The sequence below is a fragment of the Phocoena phocoena genome, chromosome 3, assembly GCF_963924675.1.
Source record: "Phocoena phocoena chromosome 3, mPhoPho1.1, whole genome shotgun sequence".
Classification (NCBI taxonomy): Eukaryota; Metazoa; Chordata; class Mammalia; order Artiodactyla; family Phocoenidae; genus Phocoena; species Phocoena phocoena.
Window position 1 is genome coordinate 98,565,807 of NC_089221.1, and position 22,279 is coordinate 98,588,085.

Consider the following 22,279-nt stretch of genomic DNA (forward strand, 5'->3'; position numbering starts at 1 on the left):
TGTTTTCCCTTTTGTTATTGTTTACTTTGTTGTTTTTGTTTTACTTACTTTTTAGTGCTTTACTATTGTTTCAAAAATACTTATTACAAAATTCAGATGGAATAAAAGGGTATACTTCCCATCTCAGTCTTCCAGCCTGGTGCATTCTCTTCCCTAAGGACAACCAGTGATTAGTTTCTTGTGTGTCCTTCCAAAGGTATTGAAGGAATATACATGGATAGTTTACCATTATATCCTATATTTAATATGTGTATTTATAATATGAAATTCAACAAACGGCCAGACACAGTATATGATGGAAGTAAATTTTCACAATGGATCACTACTATAGGCAGATGTTACATGCCATTACAATAGTACACAAGTGAATGTGACATTAAAGAGAATTCCCAACAGCATACTTACTACTAGAAAACTGATCACGATCAACTGTTTCCTCAATTTTACTTATGTTGAGTTATAGCCTAAGGTAAGAAATACTTACATTAATAAAACACAGTGTGAGTAAATTGGTTCAATTATATCTACCACCTCATTCTGCAAGAAACTGTCAAACCTTTGCTCCTGCTGAAGAAATCATCTAGATAATATCTTACACAAAGGTAGAAATGTATTGTACAACATGACCCCACTTGCCCTCTCCACCAATGAACCCAGAGTGGATGATTAACCAAAGGAAAATCAATATACTTGTTTTCCAGTGATGTCTGAAATGATTCCGTGTGACTACTCAGTCCTACAATGGGTTCCTTCTCAGGAATGTGAGCAGATTTATAGGAATGGAGAGTCTTTCAGCGGTCCCAAGAAGACCACTTAAACATAAGTAAACACAGGAGCAGGGACTGATGGAACTACGTATACTGACAAACAGATCAAGGGCTGCAATTAGAAAGGATTTCCCATTCAATAGGAGGAGGAAGAGAATTAGATACATTAGAATTCTAAAAGTTTAAGTTTCTGATTTTTTTTATAAAGATTTTTTTGATGTGGACCATTTTTTTTAAAGTCTTTATTGAATTTGTTACAACACTGCTTCTGCTTTATGTTCTGGTCCCTTGGCCCCAAGGCACATGGGATCTTAGCTCCCCAACCAGGGATTGAACCCACAACCCCTGCATTGGAAGGCAAAGTCTCAACCACTGGACTGTCAGGGAAGTCCCTAAGTTTCTGATATTTTTATATGAAACTCTACATATGACTGCAATGCATGATCAGATGTCAGTAAAATTCTTTTATAAAATGTAATTTAAGATCAGATGAAGCCATTTTTTAAAAATCAGAATTTAACTGGATATCAACTTACATATTTATAAATTATATGATTCTAAGAATATGAAAGAATGCAAAAATGTCATATGTCTTATGCAGGAAGCATCTACATATCAGCAGGGCCAAAGAACTGCAAAATCCAACAAGTAAACAAGCTGAGTGAAAGCTGTAGATTTCTGTGGGTAACAGAAAACTAGGTAAAATAAACACTTAAAATAACAGCTTTAGCTCATGACATATATAGTAATTATAAAAGTCCTTAGTATGACAGGATAGTGCAAAGAACTGCTTTAGCTATTGATAGCTCTGGGTTTCATGTCTGACCAAAACCTCTGTTCATAGGGGGAAAAAAAGTTACCTGAGATAGTAATTTCTTTACTGGAAGGACATGTTTGATCTTTAGGAAGATTTAGAATTAAGTAGTAATTTCTTTACTGGAAGGACACGTTTGATCTTTAGGAAGATTTAGAATTAAATAGTTTGGAGAGTTCTGCTTCCAGGATAACAGGGAAAGTTGCTTCAGAGACCCACACTCCAGTGAAACAAGCAAAACTGACAAATACTGTTTTATAAAACCACCATTTAAAGTCTCTGGAGGGACTTCCCTGGTGGACAAGTGGTAAAGAAGCCGCCTTCCAATGCAGGGGACGCGGGTTCAATCCCTGGTCAGGGAACTAAGATCCCACATGCCACGGGGCAACTAAGCCCGCATGCCACAACTACTGAGCTCGTGCGCCTCAACTAGAGGGCCCGTGTGCCACAAACCACAGAGCCCACGCACTCTGGAACCCGCGTGCCACAAATAGAGAAGAGAAAACCCACACGCCACAACTAGAGAAGCCCACACACCACAACAAGAGAGAAACCCGCACGCCACAAACAAAAGATTCCACGTGCCTCAACGAAGTTCCCACGTGCTGCAACTAAGACCCAACACAGCCAAAACTAAATAAAATAAACAAATAAATAAATCTTTTTTTAAAAAACTTAAAACAATGAAGTCTCTGGAAATTGTCCTAAAGGCATATTCAAATGAAGAAACATTATTCAAGAAAATCTATGAAAATTTGGTATTGGGATAGTTTGTGGCATTTGAGCCATAACCCATTTACTACCTTGCCCCAGTTTAGGTTGACAGAAACTCCAGTCCAGGTAAGTGTGGCCAAGAGAACAGAGCTTCCTCTCAGCTTTCAATCAAGACTTACCATATGTCACAGAGAAAGGTAGACCATCAGCATCTCTCATCCTTCCAACTCCAAATTGAAGAAAATAAATTCCTGGTGAGTGTGGCCAACAGAGCAGTCTCCCTTCCTCCACCCAGCCTCCACTTAAAAAACAGAAGCTTTACCACAGTGCAGTAGGCTGAAAATGCTGGGACCCCAACTGTTCTCACCCCAGTTCACTCGTAGGACAGAAGTTCGACACCAGAAGCAGTAAGTCAGAGGCTACTGACTAGCCCTGTACCCAGAACAGTGACTCAGAGAATCCACCTTGGAGGAGAGGCAGACTATAAGAGAGCTCTGAAGCTCTCCCCAAAGTAACTGACTTTATTTGAAATGGAGTGTGAGAAGTTCAAGCCTAAGAGTGCTCTCAAAAACAATAACTCTTCTTAATTAAGAGCAACAGCTAAATCATAGGCCAGCTAGTTCATCAGAAAGAACGATGGAAAGAGACAGCTAAGAACACACATGCAGTCAGAAAAAAAACTCAGAGTGGCCTCAAAAACTATCCCTCTCCAAATTTAACTGGATCAGACTGCTGGGCAATTTATTCTCCAGGGCACTGTATCGAAATGATAAAATGATCAACTGATAATTAGTGGAGCCTAATGGACAGGATGCAATGCAAAAGAAGAAGGCAGCTTAAAAGAAAGATGTTGTAAAGAGACACTCAAAGATAATCTACTAAAATCATTGTAATACTGGTGGTGTTTGCACAACTTTGCTAATATTACAGAAAACCTCTAAATTATACACTTTAGTAGGATAAATGCCATGGTCTGTGAATCGTATCTTAATAAAGCTGGTTTTTTAAAAAATATAAAAATGCAATGAAAAAAGAACGTTCAACCTAATTAGTAAGAAAGAGGCATTTTACCACTATTTGACATGTCATGTTAAGGTGAGTTTCCTTCTCTACAATGTAAGCTACCTAAGAGCCAAGGACTTGACCTACTTTTTTCACTTTTATATCCCAGCACCTAGCATAGTAAGCTATCAATAAATACTGTTGAATACATGAGGGAATACCTTTGCATTCCCTCTTACCTCGACCTTGAAATTCCTTTCTCCTCCTACACAATTTCTTATCCTATCCTTTCATTTTCTTACATATCAAATACTGATCACTCCTTTACTTCCTCTCTACTACTAAAGCAATTAGTTTGTATTATAAATGAAATTCAGAGTCTCAGATCTTCCTTTGACATTTTTGTTGTTTCGTTTCCTTTTGGCCACAACGTCCAGCTTGCAGGATCTTAGTCCCCCAACCAGGGATCAAACCTGGGCCGTGGCAGTGAAAGCTCCAAGTCCTAACCACTGGAGCACTAGGGAATTCCCTCAGATCTTCCTTTGTTATCATTTGTGATCTTTCTGGTAAGCAATACCATGTAGAGAGAAAAAATATTTACTGAAGAAAATATTTACTTAAAAAAAAACAGCTAAGCACTTTATGTACAAACACTGTTAACTGTGATTTAAGCTAAACCTAATTGTTTTGGTTTATGCTTTAACATGCTCATATCACTACCCATTTATTTTAAAGCATGTCCCCTTTATTAACCCCCTTATTAATTAATTAAGAATTTTGCTTATTTGTTATTAACAGCAATTTTTCTCATACTTTCCTACTCCACAATTGTCTGCATGTACTACGCTGGTGACTAACTATCCAAATGTTAAACCATCTCTTACCAAACTAGTGAATAAGTGCAGAGAAATTGTTTTCCTCAATTTAAAATCTTTTTCCAAAAGAATAAAATACCTAGGAATAAACTTAACTAAGGAGGTGAAAGATCTGTATATTGAAAACTACAAGACATTAATGAAAGGAAATGCAGAACACACAAATAAATGGAAAGATATTCTGTACTCGTGGATTGGAAGAATTAACATTTTTTAAATGTCCATACTACCCAAAGCAATCTACAGATTCAATGCAAACCCTATCAAAATTCCAACAACATTTTTCACAGGAATAAGACCAAAATTCCTTAAATTTGTATGGAACCATTAAACCAAACAGCCAAAGCAATCTTGAGAAAGACAAATAAAGCTAGAGGCATCGTGCGCCTTGATTTCAAACTATACTAACAAAGCCCTAGTATTTAAACAGTGTTATACTGACATAGATCAACAGGACAGAACACAGAGCCTAGAAATAAACCCATGCATGTATGGTCAATTAATTAACAACAAAGGAGCCAAGAATATACAATGGGGAAAGGACAGTCTCTTCTAAATGGTGTTAGGAAGGTTGGACATACAGATGAATGAAAATGGACTACTATCTTATATCATACACAAAAATCAATTCAAAATGGTTTAAAGACTTGAGTGTAAGGCTGGAAACCATAAAACTCCTAGAAGAAAATATAGGCAGTAAGCTCCTTGACTTAGGTCTTGGTAATGATTTTTTTAATCTGACACCAAAAGCAAAAGCAAAAGCAGAAATAAACAAGTGGGACTACATCAAACTAAAAAGCTTCTGCACAGAAACAGAAACTATCAACAAAATGAAATGACAACCAACACACTGGGAGAAAATATTTGAAAATCATATATCTCATAAGGGGATATGGGATATAAAGAACACATACAACTCAAGGGTAAAAAAAAAAACAATCCAATTGAAAAATGGGCATAAAATCTGAACAGACATTTTTCTAAAGAAGATATACAGATGGCCAACGGGTACATGTAAAGATGCTCTACATCATTAATCATCAGGGAAATGCAAACCAAAACCACAATGAGATATCACCTCACATCTGTTAGAATGGCTACTGTCAAGGAGAATAGCAATAAATGCTGGAGAAAGTGTGGAGATAAGGGAACCCTCCTACACTGTTGGTGCAAATATAAATAATTGGTGCAGCCACTATGGAAAACAGTATGGAGATTCCTTAAAAAAATAAAAATAGAACCACTATATGATCCAGCAATTCCCCTTCTGGATATTTATCTAAAGAAAATGAAAACACTAAATCAAAAAGATATCTGCATTACCATGTTGAGTGCAGAATTATTTATAATAGCCAAGATATGGAAACAAAGTGTCCATCAGTAGGTGAATGGATAAAGAAATTGTGATATACATGCAATGGAATATTATTCAGCCATAAAAAAAGAATGAAATCGTGCCATTTGTGACAACATGGATGGACCTCCAGGGCATTATGCTAAGTGAAATAAGTCAGACAGAGAAAGATTAATACCATATGATCTCTCTTTATATATGGAATCTTTAAAAAAAAAATAACAAAACAAAAAAACCTAAGCTCATAGATACAGAGAAAAGATTGGTGGCTGCCAGAGGCAGGGGATGGAAGGGGGAGAAATGGATGAACTGTTTTTGTATTTTTTAGTTTAAAAAAATTGAACAAAAAAGTAAGTAAAATTTTTAAATAAAAAATGTTTCCAAAGGAAAAAAAAAAATCTCCCTACATTCAAACTTAATCCTTGAAGGCTTAAATATTTCAAGTCAATAATGGATTAAATAATTTGTAAATTCAACAAAATTTTATTCAAACATTTACTGTACATCTTAACTATGTACCAGACATTAGGCACTTGGGACAATAAAAGAGAGAAAGATTACTGCCCTCACTGAATGTGTATGTTTTCACTGTGCCAGAAAAAAATTTTTTTAAGTTCCTTGCTTCCTATGAACTATTATGGATGATAGGAAAAAAACAGATCAGATAACTACACATCGAACCTTATTATTTATCATTATTTATAAATAATGAACATTCATCTTAAAATAAAAATCAAACTACTTTTACAATTTATATAGATCTAAGGAAGAAAAATTAATATCTGAATAAATATCAACAGGTAAATTGGGTATAGGTTTAGGGAATAACGATTAAGATATGTCACTGACAATATCATTGTCTTGCTATGTGATCCTGACTGTGTCAGAGGTTTTCAATTTCCTTCTTCATAGAACTAGTAATAAGATACCAAGAAAGTTCTGGTGAATAACTACTGAATCACAGGCAAATGTAATAAAAATGTAATTTTTCAACTAACTTATAACAGAATGACCAAAGTAAGAGCTGAGATTTTTTTCCCTCTTCAACACTTACAACACATTGAAAATGTATTGTAAATACTGTTCTCTATCACTGGGGTTTATCTTCTTTAAAATCTATACAACAAATTAATGTTCATTATATTCTTAACATATAAATGGAATTTTCAAATAATTTCCCTGAACAAATTTTATGAAATAAGCTTTTTCTTCTTTTCTCAATAAGGTTGTAGAAATAAATACGTAGGCTTCCTGTCAGACTAGGACTGACTGGCTTCTGAAGTGAATGCTGTAAAACAGGGGTAATCTGTCACTCTGGGTATGCTATCTTTGACAGCCTGCAGGGAAATAAAATTATATCTGACATATGACTAGAGATGCTAAAACCTACAAAAACATCTTCCAAAAGTTTAATTAATATTTGAAAGTTTAATTAATTTCTAACATAATATTCACTGAAAGCTATTTTTCTCATAGTACTAATAAGGCATACTTTAAAGATTAGTGAATATGGGACTTCCCTGGTGGCGCAGTAGATAAGAATTCGCCTGCCAATGCAGGAGACACGGCTTTGATCCCTGGTCGGGGAAGATCCCACATGCCGCGGAACAACTAAGCCCATGCGCCACAACTACTGAGCCTGTGCTCTAGAGCCCACATGCCACAACTACTGAGCCCACGTGCTGCAACTGCTGAAGCCCACGCGTCTAGAGCCCGTGCTCCACAATAAGAGAAGCCACTGCAAAGATAAACCCACACAATGCAACAAAGAGTAGACACCACTTGCCACAACTAGAGAAAGCCCGCACGCAGCAACAAAGACCCAACATAGCCAAAGATAAATAAAATTAAATCTTAAAAAAAAAAAAGATCAGTGAATAGATTTACAAGAATCACTATCTTTAAAAGAATTTCTTTTACCCACTAAACAAAAGCAAATGTAGAACCCAGAAAGATAATGCACCTCAAGTTTTCCAACACTCGACAAAAAATTTTTAGTCCCATAGACTGAAAAAGCAAAGAACAAAGAGTTTCATCACTTTTCAATAGATCAGTTGAATAGATACACTGCATTACACATAAAAATGGCAACAACTTTCTAATTTTAAAACAGACTTTGAAAAACGAAATGCCACAGTGCCCTCTACTGTCACTTTAAAGAAACTTAAATAATCTGTAAAATAAACTCTAGGTTTTACATTTTTGAAACTATATCCAATATAATCAATGAAAGAAGAAACAGCTTTTCGTTATTAATATAATATTATAATAAAATTTCATCTCATAAAGAGAAGCAATCTCAACCATGTCTGATTGCTTCAAGTGTAAAAGAAATGATATTCTCATAACCCCTTAAATCTGTTTTTTATCACTGCATTATTTTATTTTATAAATGCCTTCAGGAGTAGAGGAACAATAGACTTAGAAAAAAAATCACTGTTATAGGAGAGGAAGTAACTCTCTAAAGATAATAACTATCTTTAAATGAGACACATTGACCTAGGCATGCTTAGAAGAGTGGTGTCCAAAGTGAGTTAAGTAAAATATCCCAATGAGGTGCAAAAAGATAGTATCAATATTATCACTTCTATTTATAATTAAACAACTAATATTTAGTACATAGAATAACACTCCCTCTGTGAGATGGTATATCACATGGTAATGTGTCAGGATATGCAGTATCCTAATAGAAAAGGAGGAGTTTCATAACATGAAGTGTTAACAGCACCCACGAAGAAACTATATATACCCACGAAGAGTCTATACTGAAGAAATTCTAATTACATAATCACAAATAAGTATATGGCAGAGCTGTTCCTTTCTTACTGCTACTTCAAACTCTTCATTAGAGTTAATAAATCTAATCAGATGACAATAACTTTAAAAAGTAGAAATTATAAAGATTATTTGAACTATGAAATCACATCTTACTATCAGTAAGTTACAATCATAAACCTTACTGCAAGTATATATTATGTCTCAAAAGTACTAAATAATAAGACTAGGACCCCATCACAATTAGCAAAACATTTTTAAATAGTTTATTTCACCATTATCTCTTCCCTTTTATCTATGTTTTTTTATGGTTTAAGAGGCAAGTCATACATTAGTATATGATAAATGTATATTATCATAGATAAATATGTATACCTATTAGAATTACATCCTAAATATTTTAACCAACTGTGGTATGTATTCAAAATAATTTAGAAATCACTGGCCTAGAGATAAGCTTGTTCCTACTACAAGATCTATAACTAAGAAAAATTTTAGTAAGTGTTATTATATTAAAGAAGCCTTCAGGGCTTCCCTGGTGGCGCAGTGGTTGAGAGTCTGCCTGCCGATGCAGGGGACATGGGTTCGTGCCCCGGTCCGGGAAGATCCCACGTGCCGCGGAGCGGCTGGGCCCGTGAGCCATGGCCGCTGAGCCTGCGCGTCCAGAGCCTGTGCTCCGCAATGGGAGAGGCCACAACAGTGAGAGGCCCGTGTACCGCAAAAAAAAAAAAAGCCTTCAGAGGAGCCAGATGCTTGGAAAACAAAAGCCTTGTGTCCAGAGAGATGACTATATACAGCATCTATATAAAGCCCCTACTAGAGATGCAATGACAAAGTGACAGATCAACTGAGAATCTTGTCATAAAGTAATCATCTATAGTCAGTTATCCTATTATTTACTTTGTCTTCTTATATCGAAATAAAACAAATATAAAAAAAACATCTTTCTTAATAGCAAGTTAAGTAAATCACTCTTTGCTCTACAAACTCTTATTTTATACTTTCATAATTTGTCTTAAATATTTATTACATAGACATGTTTTCCCTCACATTCAATTCACTATGAATTCTAGAGGAAACAATTTCTTAATTGTTTTTCTATGACCCAAGCTGTGCCTTTACTGGATAATGAATTAATAATGATTGAATGAACAAAGACTACCCACATGATTCATCAAATTAAGCCTCCAGATCCATGTGCAGCAGAACTCTATGCTCCTGGGCTTCCCTGGTGGCGCAGTGGTTGAGAGTCCGCCTGCCGATGCAAGGGAACACGGGTTCGTGCCCCGGTCCGGGAAGATCCCACATGCCGCGGAGCGGCTGGGCCCCGTGAGCCACGGCCGCTGAGCCTGCGCGTCCGGAGCCTGTGCTCCACAACGGGAGAGGCCACAACAGTGAGAGGCCCGCGTACCGCAAAAAAAAAAAAAAAAAAAAGAATTCTATGCTCCTTAGCCATTGGTCAACTAAAGGGGACAGCATGAATGGCCATCCTGACAAGCAAGGAGTCAGAGGTTAAATTGTCCCAAGGACCAGCTATACCTCCGCAGAGATATTTTACAAAGAATAGCATAGAGTGAAGGGACCGTGTTACTAGAAAACATCTTCATTTTCTTTATTCTTTCTCCTCCTTTCCCTTGCCTAAAAGCTGTCTATATTTTAAAATGCAGATTTGGAATACCTGAGTTATTAAGGAAATATTCCTCCTAAATTTATAAAAAGGTCCATTTCTTCAAAAAAGCAAAAGAGAATTGAGAATTTTCTTTGATATAAGAGAGAAAAATATATAAGGTTTAAGATAGGGTTACTTTACTACATAAGAGAACACAAGAATGCTATGAATAAGCCACCGATTTTGATGTCCCTAAAGAAAGTATTTTTCATCAATGGAATATTTATTTGTAGCTGGAAAGTTGAGTATTTTAAAAGCCCTAGGATTATAAACTCTCCATCATGAGGCAATTTAATTATGGTGACCTGCAACATTAACACACACAAAGTTGTTTACTTGCCCTTAATCTCTGAATCTAGAAAAACTACCCAAACAGGGAAGAAGATGACTACAAAATAAACCAATTTTGTAAATAATAATAATGATAATTCATGGAGGAGAAAAAGAATGAGGGAGGAGGGAGAAAAAGAGGGGAAGGAAGAGGAGGAAAGAGAAAAAGATAAGAGATGAGAACAAGGAGGAAAGGGAACGAGGAAGAATTTAACAACTGCACAATTTTGTGCAAATGTGCATATGCTATAGGCACTATGCTAAATACTTTACCTTCATTTAATTCTTACAAAACCTGTCAAACAAAGGTAGTATTATTGCTCTAATTTACAGATGAAGAAACCAAGGCTATGAAAGGCTAAATAACTTTCTCAAGAGAAAACAGAGCTGGGGCTAGAACCCAGTTCTAATTCCAAAGTGTATGCCCTTAATCAATACATTTTGTTGATTCCATATAAGCATTTAATGTCAATAAAAAGTCTTAACATAACTCTGTAGAGCTTCCCTAGGTCCCAGAAGGCCTAGCACTAAAATTAAAATATTTGATGATAAATAAACCTAATAGGCTGAAAGAGACAAGGAAGTAGAAAAAGTCAAAGTCAAAGAAAGGTCAAAGAAAGAACATTCCATCCAAAAGCAGGAGAATACACATTCTTTTCAAGTGCATATGGAACATTCTCCAGAATAAATCACATGCTAGGCCACAAAACAAGTCTCTACAAATTTAAGATGACTGAAACAATATCAAGCATCTTTTCTAAACACAAAGGTATGAGACTAAAAATCAAGTACAATAAAAAAAATCTGCAAAAAACACAAACACATAGAAACTTAATATGCTACCAATGTGTCACTGAAGAAATCAAAGAGAAAAGCAAAAAATATCTGGAGACATATGAAAATGGAAACACAACAATTCAAATCTATGGGAAACAGCAAAAACAGTTCTAAAAGGAAGGTTTATAGCAATACAAGCCTACCTCAGGGAATAAGAAAAATCTCAAAAAATCAATCTAGCCTTACATCTAAAGGAAGTAGAAAAAGAACAACAAACAAAGCCCAAAGTTAGATTCAGGAGAAGATGGTGGAAGAGTAGGATGCAGAGATCATCTTCCTCCCCGCAGATACATCAGAAATACATCTACACATGGAACTGCTCCTACAGAACACCCACTGAATGCTGGCAGAAGACCTCAGACCTCCCAAAAGGCAAGAAACTCCCCACGTACCTGGGTAGGGCAAAAGAAAAAAGAAAAAACAGAGACAAAAGAATAGGGACGGGATCTGCACTAGTGGGAGGGAGGTGTGAAGGAAGAAAGGTTTCTACACAGTAGGAAGCCCCTTCGCGGGCAAAGACTGCGGGTGGCGGAGGGGGGAAGCTTCAGAGCCACGGAGGAGAGCACAGCAACAGGGGTGCAGAGGGCAAAGCTGAGAGATTCCCGCACAGAGGATCGGTGCCGACAAGCACTCACCAGCCCAAGGGCCTTGTCTACTCACCTGCCAGGACGGGCGGGGGCTGGGAGCTGAGGCTTAGGCTCTGGAGTTTAGATCCCAGGGAGAGGACTGGGGTTGGCGGCATGAACTCAGCCTGAAGGGGTTAGTGCGCCACGGCTAGCCAGGAGGGAGTCCGGGGAAAAGTCTGGAGCTGCGGAAGAGACAAGAGACCTTTCCTTGCCTCTTTTGTTTCCCGGTGTGCGAGGAGAGGGGATTAAGAGCCCTGCTTAAAGGAGCTCCAGAGATGGGCGCAAGCCCCAGCTATCAGCGCGGACCCCAGAGACGGGCATGAGACGCTAAGGCTGCTGCTGCAGCTACCAAGAAGCCTGTGTGCAAGCACAGGTCACTATCCACACCCCTCTTCCAGGGAGCCTGTGCAGCCCGCCACTGCCAGGGTCCCGGGATCCAGGGACAACTTCCCCGGGAAAACACACAGCATGCCTCAGGCTGGTGCAACACCACACTGGCCTCTGCCGCCGCAGACTCACCCCGCATCCGTACCCCTCCCTCCCCCCGGCCTGAGTGAGCCAGAGCCCCCGAATCAGCGGCTCCTTTAACCCCGTTCTGTCTGAGCGAAGAACAGACGCCCTCTGGTGACCTACACATGGAGGCGGGGCCAGATTCAAAGCTGAACCCTGGGAGCTATGCGAACAAAGAAGAGAAAGGGAAATTTCTCCCAGAAGCCTCAAAAGCAGCGGATTAAAGCTCCACAATCAACTTGATGTACCCTGCATCTGTGGAATACCTAAATAGACAACGAATCATCCCAAATTGAGGAGGAGGACTTTGGGAGCAAGATAGATTATATTTTCCCCTTTTCCTCTTTTTGTGAGTGTGTATGGTTATGCTTCTGTGTGAGATTTTGTCTGTATAGCTTTGCTTTCACCATTTGTCCTAGGGTTCTGTCCATCCTTTTTTTGTTTGTTTGTTTTGTTTTGTTGTTCACTATTCAAAACTTTTTTTCTTAATAATTATTTTTTATTTTAATAACTTTATTTTATTTTATCTTACATTTTTTTTATTCTCTTTCTTTCTTTCTATTTATTCTCCCTTTTATCCTGAGCTGTGTGGAGGACAGTCTCTTGGAACTCCAGCCAGGAGTCAGAGTTGTGCCAATGAGGTGGGACAGCCAGCTTCAACACTGGTCCACAAGAGACCTCCCAGCTCCACATAATATCAAACAGTGAAAATCTCCCAGAGATCTCTGTCTCAACACCAACAACCAGCTTCACTCAACGATGAGCAAGCTATAGTGCTGCACACCTTATGCCAAACAACTAGCAAGACAGGAACACGACCCCACCCATTAGCACAGAGGCTGCCTAAAACCATAAAAAGGCCCCAGACACCCCAAAACACACCACCAGACGTGGACCTGCCCACCAGAAAGACAAGATCCAGCCTCATCCACCAGAACACAGGCACTAGTCCCCTCCACCAGGAAACCTACACAACCCACTGAACCAACCTTAGCCACTGGGGACAGACACCAAAAACAACGGGAACTACGAACGTGCAGCCTGTGAAAAGGAGATGCCAAACACAGTAAGATAAGCAAAATGAAAAGACAGAAAAACACACAGCAGATGAAGGAGCAAGGTAAAAACCCACCAGACCTAACAAATGAAGAGGAAATAGGCAGTCTACCTGAAAAAAAATTCAGAATAATGATAGTAAAGATGATCCAAAATCTTGGAAATAGAATAGAGAAAATGCAAGAAACATTTAACAAGGACATAGAAGAACTAAAGAGGAAACAAGCAATGATGAACAACATAATAAATGAAATTAAAAATACTCTAGAAGGGATCACTAGCAGAATAACTGAGGCAGAAGAACAGATAAGTGACCTGGAAGATAAAATAGTGGAAATAACTACTGCAGAGCAGAATAAAGACAAAAAAATGAAAAGAACTGAGGACAGTCTCAGAGACCTCTGGGACAGCATTAAACACACCAAAATTTGAATTATAAGGGGCCCAGAAGAAGAAGAGAAAAAGAAAGGGACTGAGAAAATATTTGAAGAGATTATAGTTGAAAACTTCCCTAATATGGGAAAGGAAATAGTTAATCAAGTCCAGGAAGCACAGAGAGTCCCATACAGGATAAATCCAAGGAGAAACACGCCAAGACACATATTAATCAAACTATCAAAACTTAAATACAAAGAAAACATATTAAAAGCAGCGAGGGAAAAACAATAAATAACACACAAGGGAATCCCCATAAGGTTAACAGCTGATCTTTCAGCAGAAACTCTGCAAGCCAGAAGGGAGGCATTTCATTTTGCTTATCTTACTGTGTTTGGGGTCTCCTTTTCGCAGGCTGCAGGTTCGCAGTTCCTGTTGTTTTTGGTATCTGTCCCCAGTGGCAGGACATGTTTAAAGTGATGAAAGAGAAAAACCTACAACCAAGATTACTCTACACAGCAAGGATCTCATTCAGATTTGATGGAGAAATTAAAACCTTTACAGACAAGCAAAAGCTGAGAGTTCAGCACCACCAAACCAGCTTTACAACAAATGCTAAGGGAACTTCCCTAGGCAAGAAACACAAGAGGAGGAAAAGACCTACAATAACAAACCCAACACAATTAAGAAAATGGGAATAGGAACATACATATCAGTAATTACCTTAAGTGTAAATGGATTAAATGCTCCCACCAAAAGACACAGACCGGCTTAATGGATACAAAAACAAGACCCATATATATGCTGTCTACAAGAGACCCACTTCAGACCTAGAGACACATACAGACTGAAAGTGAGGGGATGGAAAAAGATATTCCATGCAAATGGAAATCAGAAGAAAGCTGGAGTAGCAATTCTCATATCAGACAAAACAGACTTTAAAATAAAGACTATTACAAGAGACAAAGAAGGACACTACATAATGATCAAGGGATCGATCCAAGAAGAAGATATAACAATTGTAAATATTTATGCACCCAACATAGGAGCACCTCAATACATAAGGCAAATACTAACAGGCATAAAAGGGGAAATCAACAGTAACACAATCATAGTAGGGGATTTAACACCCCACTTTCACCAATGGACAGATCATCCAAAATCAAAATAAATAACGAAACACAAGCTTTAAATGATACATTAAACAAGATGGACTTAATTGATATTTATAGAACATTCTATCCAAAAACAACAGAAACACATTTTTCTCAAGTGCTCATGGAACATTCTCCAGGATAGATCATATCTTGGGTCACAAATCTAGTCTTGGTAAATTTAAGAAAATTGAAATCGTATCAAGTATCTTTTCAGACCACAATGCTATGAGACTAGATATCAATTACAGGAAAAGATCTGTAAAAAATACAAACACATGGAGGCTAAACAATACACTACTTAATAACGAAGTGATCACTGAAGAAATCAAAAAGGAAATCAAAAAATACCTAGAAACAAATGGCAATGGAGACACCACGACCCAAAACCTATGAGATGCAGCAAAAGCAGTTCTAAGAGGGAAGTTTATAGCAATACAATCCTAACTTAAGAAACAGGAAACATCTCAAATAAACAACCTATCCTTGCACCTAAAGCAATTAGAGAAAGAAGAACAAAAACACCTCAAAGTTAGCATAAGGAAAGAAATCATAAAGATCAGATCAGAAATAAATGAAAAAGAAATGAAGGAAACGACAGCAAAGACCAATAAAACTAAAAGCTGCTTCTTTGAGAAGATAAACAAAATTGATAAACCATTAGCCAGACTCATCAAGAAAAAAAGGGAGAAGACTCAAATCAACAGAATTAGAAATGAAAAAGGAGAAGTAACAACTAATACTGAAGAAATACAAAGGATCATGAGAGATTACTACAAGCAACTCTATGCCAATAAAATGGACAACCTGGAAGAAATCGACAAATTCTTAGAAATGCACAACCTGCCGAGACTGAACCAGGAAGAAATAGAAAATATGAACAGACCAATCACAAGCACTGAAATTGAAACTGTGATGAAAAATCTTCCAACAAACAAAAGCCCAGGAACACATGGCTTCACAGGCAAATTCTATCAAACATGTAGAGAAGAGCTAACACCTATCCTTCTCAAACTCTTCCAAAATATAGCAGAGGGAGGAACACTCCCAAACTCATTCTATGAGGCCATCATTACACTGATACCAAAACCAGACAAAGATGTCACAAAGAAAGAAAACTACAGGCCAATATCACTGATGAACATAGATGCAAAAATCCTCAACAAAATACTAGCAAACAGAATCCAACAGCACATTAAAAGGATCATACACCATGATCAAGTGGGGTTTATTCCAGGAATGCAAGGATTCTTCAATATATGCAAATCAATCAACGCGATACACCATATTAACAAACTGAAGGAGAAAAACCATATGATCATCTCAATAGATGCAGAGAAAGCTTTCGACAAAGTTCAACACCCATTTATGATTTAAAAAAACCTGCAGAAAGTAGGCATAGAGAGAACTTTCCTCAACATAATAAAGGCCATATATGACAAACCCACAGCCAACGTCGTCCTCAATGGTGAAAAACTGAAAGCATTTCCACTAATATCAGGAACAAGACAAGGCTGCCCACTCTCACCACTCTTACTCAACATAGTTTTGGAAGTTTAGCCACAGCAATCAGAGAAGAAAATAAAATAAAAGGAATCCAAATCGGAAAACAAGAAGTAAAGCTGTCACTGTTTGCAGATGATATGATTCTATACATAGAGAATCCTAAAGATGCTACCAGAAAACTACTAGAGTTAATCAATGAATCTGGTAAAGTAGCAGGATACAAAATTAATGCACAGAAATCTCTGGCATTCCTATACACTAATGATGAAAAATCTGAAAGTGAAATCAAGAAAACACTCCCATTTACCATTGCAACAAAAAGAATAAAGTATCTAGGAATAAACCTACCTAAGGAGACAAAAGACCTGTATGCAGAAAATTATAAGACATTGATGAAAGAAATTAAAGATAATACAAATAGATGGAGAGAGATACCATGTTCTTGGATTGGAAGAATCAACATTGTGAAAATGACTCTACTACCCAAAGCAATCTACAGATTCAATGTAATCCCTATCAAACTACCACTGGCATTTTTCACAGAACTAAAACAAAAAATTTCACAATTTGTATGGAAACACAAAAGACCCCGAATAGCCAAAGCAATCTTGAGAAGGAAAAATGGAGCTGTCACCCAGGTTATTATAGTAAAAACATTATTGTAGTCACAGATGGAAGGAAAAAGTTAGTGCACTTACCCTGAGGATCAGAGAGATGTATTACTGGCAGCGCCCATCATATTTAACTCATCAGTCTGAGCTGTGTATATCCAAGTGGAGATGACAATACCAAAAACTCAATTAGTAGGTTCAATTTTAGCTGCCATGCTAGATTTATCAGGGGCATGAAAGAAATATTAAGATAGCAGAAAGGGTTCTGTGGTCGAGGCAATGTGGATGGATATATAGAAAAATATTTGACAATCTTTTTATCTCCTGTAAATGCCAGAGAGTATCTATCACAGAAGAGGCACTATTCAACCAAGTAGGCAGAATGACTCAGCCAGTTTGCATCAACCGACCTCAGTAAACAGCTACACTGATGCTGTCATGATGGGCACCTGAACAGAATGACCATAAGTAAGGAGGAAGGCCATGTATGAGCGCTACAAGTGAGGTGGATGGACCTAGAATCTATCATACAGAGTGAAGTAAGTCAGAAAGAGAAAAACAAATACCGTATGCTAACACATATAAATGGAATCTAAGAAAAAAGAAAAAAAAGGTCATGAAGAACCGAGGGGTAAGACGGGAATAAAGTCACAGACCTACTAGAGCATGGACTTGAGGATATGAGGAGGGGGAAGGGTAAGCTGTGACAAAGTGAGAGAGTGGCATGGACATATATACACTACCAAACGTAAAATACATAGCTAGTGGGAAGTAGCCGCATAGCACAGCAAGATCCTTACTTATGATAATTGCTGCATTTTTTCAGTGATTTCTTTCTTTGAGGGTTTGTATTAAAGATTCAATTTCAAGTACATTAAGGGTGATATATATGCTTTGTTAACTACTCAGATAACTGTGTACCTTCAATTTTGTGGAAATTGGAACTCCTGTGCATTGCTGAGGGGAATGTAAAATGGTTGCAGCTGCTATGGAAAACAGTCTGGCAATTCCTCAAAAAGTTAAACACAGAACTACCATATGACCCAGCAATTCCACTCCTAGGTATATATCCAAAAGAATTAAAAGCAGGAACTAGAATAAATATTTGTATACCAACGTTCATGGCAACACTATTCACAATACCCAAAAAAATGGAAACAAACCAAGTGTCCATCAACAAAAGAATGGATAATAGATAAATTAAGATGGCATATACATACAATTCAGCCATAAAAATGAAATTCTGATATATGCTATAACATGGATGGACCTTGAAAGCATTATTCTTAGTGAAATGTCAGACAGAGAACAAATATTGTGTGATTATACAAAGTATCTAGAATAGGTAGATTCATAGAAACAGAAAGGAGAATAGAGATTACCAGGGGCTGGGGGGAGGAGGGGATAAGAAGATATTATTTAATGGGTACAGAGTTTATACTGGGGATGATGAAAATTTTCTGGGTATAGATAGTAGTGATAGTTACACAACATTATGAATGTATTTAATGTCACTGAATTGTACACTTAAAAATGGTTCAAATGATAAATATGTTATATACATATTAACCTGATTTTTTTTAATTGACCTGCCAAATAACAGATTTACATAAACAAGTAGATCATACACATCTCTTTTTTTTTAAGATTTTTTTTTTTACAGCTGTTTTAGATTCACAGCAAAACTGATGGGAAGCTACAGAGATTTTCTATATACCCCCTGCCCAAAGACATGCATAGCCTCCCCATTATCAATATCTCCCATCAGAGTGGTACATTTGTTACAAATGATGAACCTACAATGACATTTTGCATAGACTTTTAAAAATAATTTTTAACTCTATTGAGTCTCTGTTGAGTCACAGTCATTACATTTTTTTTCCTTTAATTCTTTGAACCTATTATAAGAGTTGCTTTGAAGTATTTTTCTACTATATCCAAAATCTGGATCCACTCAAAGACAGTTTCTATTTGCTGTTGTTTTCCCTGTATGTGAGTCACACTTTCCTGTTTCTTTGCATGTCTAGTAAGCTTTGGTTAAAAACTAGACATTTTAGACAATGTAGTGTAGAAACTCTGGATTCTATTTAATTCTTCTGGATGCTGTTCTTTGGAAACTTGCCTGGACTTAACCTGCAGACTCCCTCCTCTTGTAGTGTGCAGTCACTGGTATGTCTGCTCAGTTTTCTTTTTTTTTTTTTATTCTTATTTTTATTTATTCCTAGGGGTCACACCTGTGAGATCAGACACATTTCTATCAGGTCAGTCTCTCTAACTCTTCGCAAGGTCAGGAGAATCATTCCATACCTTTCCGTTTTTTTCCTTGATTAATCCTGGAACACTTCTACTTACTTCACTTCACTGCTCCCTTTTTCCCCACAACTTTTCCACTAGGCTTCCAGTAGACAAAAAACAAGAAATAAACTAAAAACTCAGCAGAGAAAAAAAAAAAAACCTATCAATCAATAATACCTTCAAATTTGCCTTTCTAATTGAAATGTGAAGAGCCACCAAGAGAAATGAGAAGCTGACCATAGGCAGGTAAAGGATTCAGGAGGTAAAAGGTGGACCTTAAAAAAGACAATAATTAAAATTGCCCATCCCAAAATAATTAAAAATAGCCATGGACAAAGGAAAAGGAAAAGAATCTATGGATTAGAAGAAGGCAAAGGAACACCTCACTGGAAGTATGTATTATATGCAATAGGAAAACAAAGAAAGTCATACTGTTCATTTTAGTATAATTCATTATTACGTGATGCAGTAATGAAAATATGAAAGTTAAAGCAGCTCTGCCTCTACTACTCACCTGACCTTATGAATATATCAAAAAGAATAACTATTTAAATCAGAAAGTTGTCGTATATAGTAAATAAAAACATACATGTAAGAAAGCACTTTGTAACCTGTGAAGTCTTTTAAAATAATGCCAAATTTATTTAGATACAGAGAACAAACAGGTTGTTGCCAGAGGGGAGGTGGGTGAGAGGATAAGTGAAAAAGGTGAGGGAAATACAAGATGTACACACTTCCAGTTACAAAATAAATGTTACCTGTATGAAATGTACAGTGTAAGGAATACAGTCAATAATTATGTAATATCTTTGTATAGTGACAATGGTAACTAGACTTATCATGGTGATCATTTTCTAATGTATAGAAGTATCAAATCATTATGTTGTACACCAAGAACTAACATAGTGCTAAAGGTCAATTATACTTCAAGAAACAAACTTAAAGAAAAAGATCAGATTTGTAGTTACCAGAGGCGAGGAGTGGTGAGAGCAGGAGAATTGGATGAAGGTGGTCAAAAGGTACAAACTTCTAGTTGTAAGATAGATAAGTATCAGGGATATAATGTACAACATAATATAATTAATACTGCTGTACATTATAAATGAAAGTTGTTAATCAAGTAAATCTTGGGACTTCCCTGGTAGTCTAGTGGTTAGGATCCGGCACTTTCACTGCCGTGGCCCAGGTTCAATCCCCAGTCGGGGAACTGAGATCCCACAAGCCACGCAGAGTGGCCTAAATAAATAAATAAATAAATAAAGTAAATCCTAAGAGTTCTCATCACAAGGAAATTTTTTTTTCTTTTTCTTTTATTTTTATCTACATAAGATGATAGATGTTCAATAAACTTAATCATTTCATGGTGCATGTAAGTCAAATCATTATACTGTACGTCTTATACAGTGCTGTACGTCAATTATATCTCAATAAAACTGGAAGAAAAAAATAAAATACATTAGCTATTTTACAAAATAAATGAAAAAGACAAATTTTAGACTAGACTATTAAGGAATATATTCTCTCACTACATAAGCACTATCAGAGTTATGAATTATTAATTTGGGGCAAATGTAAACATACTTAAAAAATTAATGTGCTTTGATATTCTTTGAAGAAAACTTCTATCTATTAGAGGGTAATAATAATGTTCTTATTTTTCTTGGGGAAAATAAATCAAACATTTAGAAAGCTCTAAAGTAGTTTCTTAAAATTGGTCACTCCTCTTTGGAGACTTAATTAAGAAAAAATTCCCTCTTGAGATATATCATCTTTGCTCAACTTTGAACATATGATTAGTTTCCCACATATCTTAGGAACGAACTAGTTCAAAGAATAAACATATTTTCTGTATTAACAAGAAAGAACAAATTAACTTAGTTAATGCACAAAGAATTAAATTTGCAGACTATCAAAATTTTTACCCTAAAAATTACCATCAATAATCTAGTTTATTTTAAATTTACCAAAACAGTTGGTTTTCTAAGTGTTGATACCAATTCAACAATCTTAATTATTGTAAACTAATTGCTTGGGAATTACCATTTTTCACTTCTACCTACAAAACCTGCAGACTGATTTACCCTCCTGCTCAGGCTGACCAGCCCACAATGACGTACATGAGACCCAGATCAAAAAGCAAATGCCTATGAGAGGCAGGCAGTTAATCATAGTTGAATTAAGCAGGAATGACTGGGAACAATGATGACCTGGACAGATCACACCCAATCTAAAGGCACAACCAATACTCCGCTCAGCCAACTATTTTGCTCAGGCAGTTGGCCCCCAAGCTGCTAGATCTTCCCATTCTCACAGAAAACAGAAATCTGGATTTTGATATAAAACATCTTCATTTTTAACTATTAGCAACTGGTAATTTAAAATTGGTAAAAATATAGTTTTAAACAAAACATCTGTGGGGCTGCCAGTTTGTGGCTCCTGTATTCTTCTTAAACACCTGCAACCTTCCCTGCTTCACTTTCTCATTATTTTATCCCCATCACCTTCTTCTCCAGAATAACCAAGCCTAAAGAATACGGAAAAGGTTAAGACATGGAATAAAGAAGCTAGACGTTGTTAAAGGGTACAAAATTGGAACTAGAAGGGGAACAAATGCTGGAGATCTAATGCACAGCATTGTGATATAGTCAACAATACTGTCTAATATACTTCAAAGTTGCTAAGAGGCTACATCTTAAGTCTTCTCAGCACAAAAAAAGAAATGATAATTAGGTGACAACAGCTAACCACTACCAGTGATAACCATACTGCAATACAGAAATGTATCAAATCAACAGGATGTACACCTTAAACTTATACAAAATTATACCACAAATATCTCTTAATTTTTAAAAAAAGGAGCTAAAGAATACCAAAGCTCAGGAATCCTGTTACTAAGCTTGAAGTAAACATACTTCAGCTTAAAAAGTATGAAAATCAGAGCTACTCCTGCAGCCTTAGTGGCTGCACTTCAACTAGTGACTACATCCACTCGGCAAACAAAATCATAAG

The 22,279-nt window shown here is 36.8% G+C and overlaps 1 protein-coding gene across 1 annotated transcript in view; it reads right to left on the reverse strand.

The window, feature by feature from the left end:
• The window catches only part of DTWD2 (DTW domain containing 2), a 99,272-nt gene that overhangs the window by 72,021 nt on the left and 4,972 nt on the right, over positions 1-22,279 (reverse strand). The window lies entirely within an intron of this gene.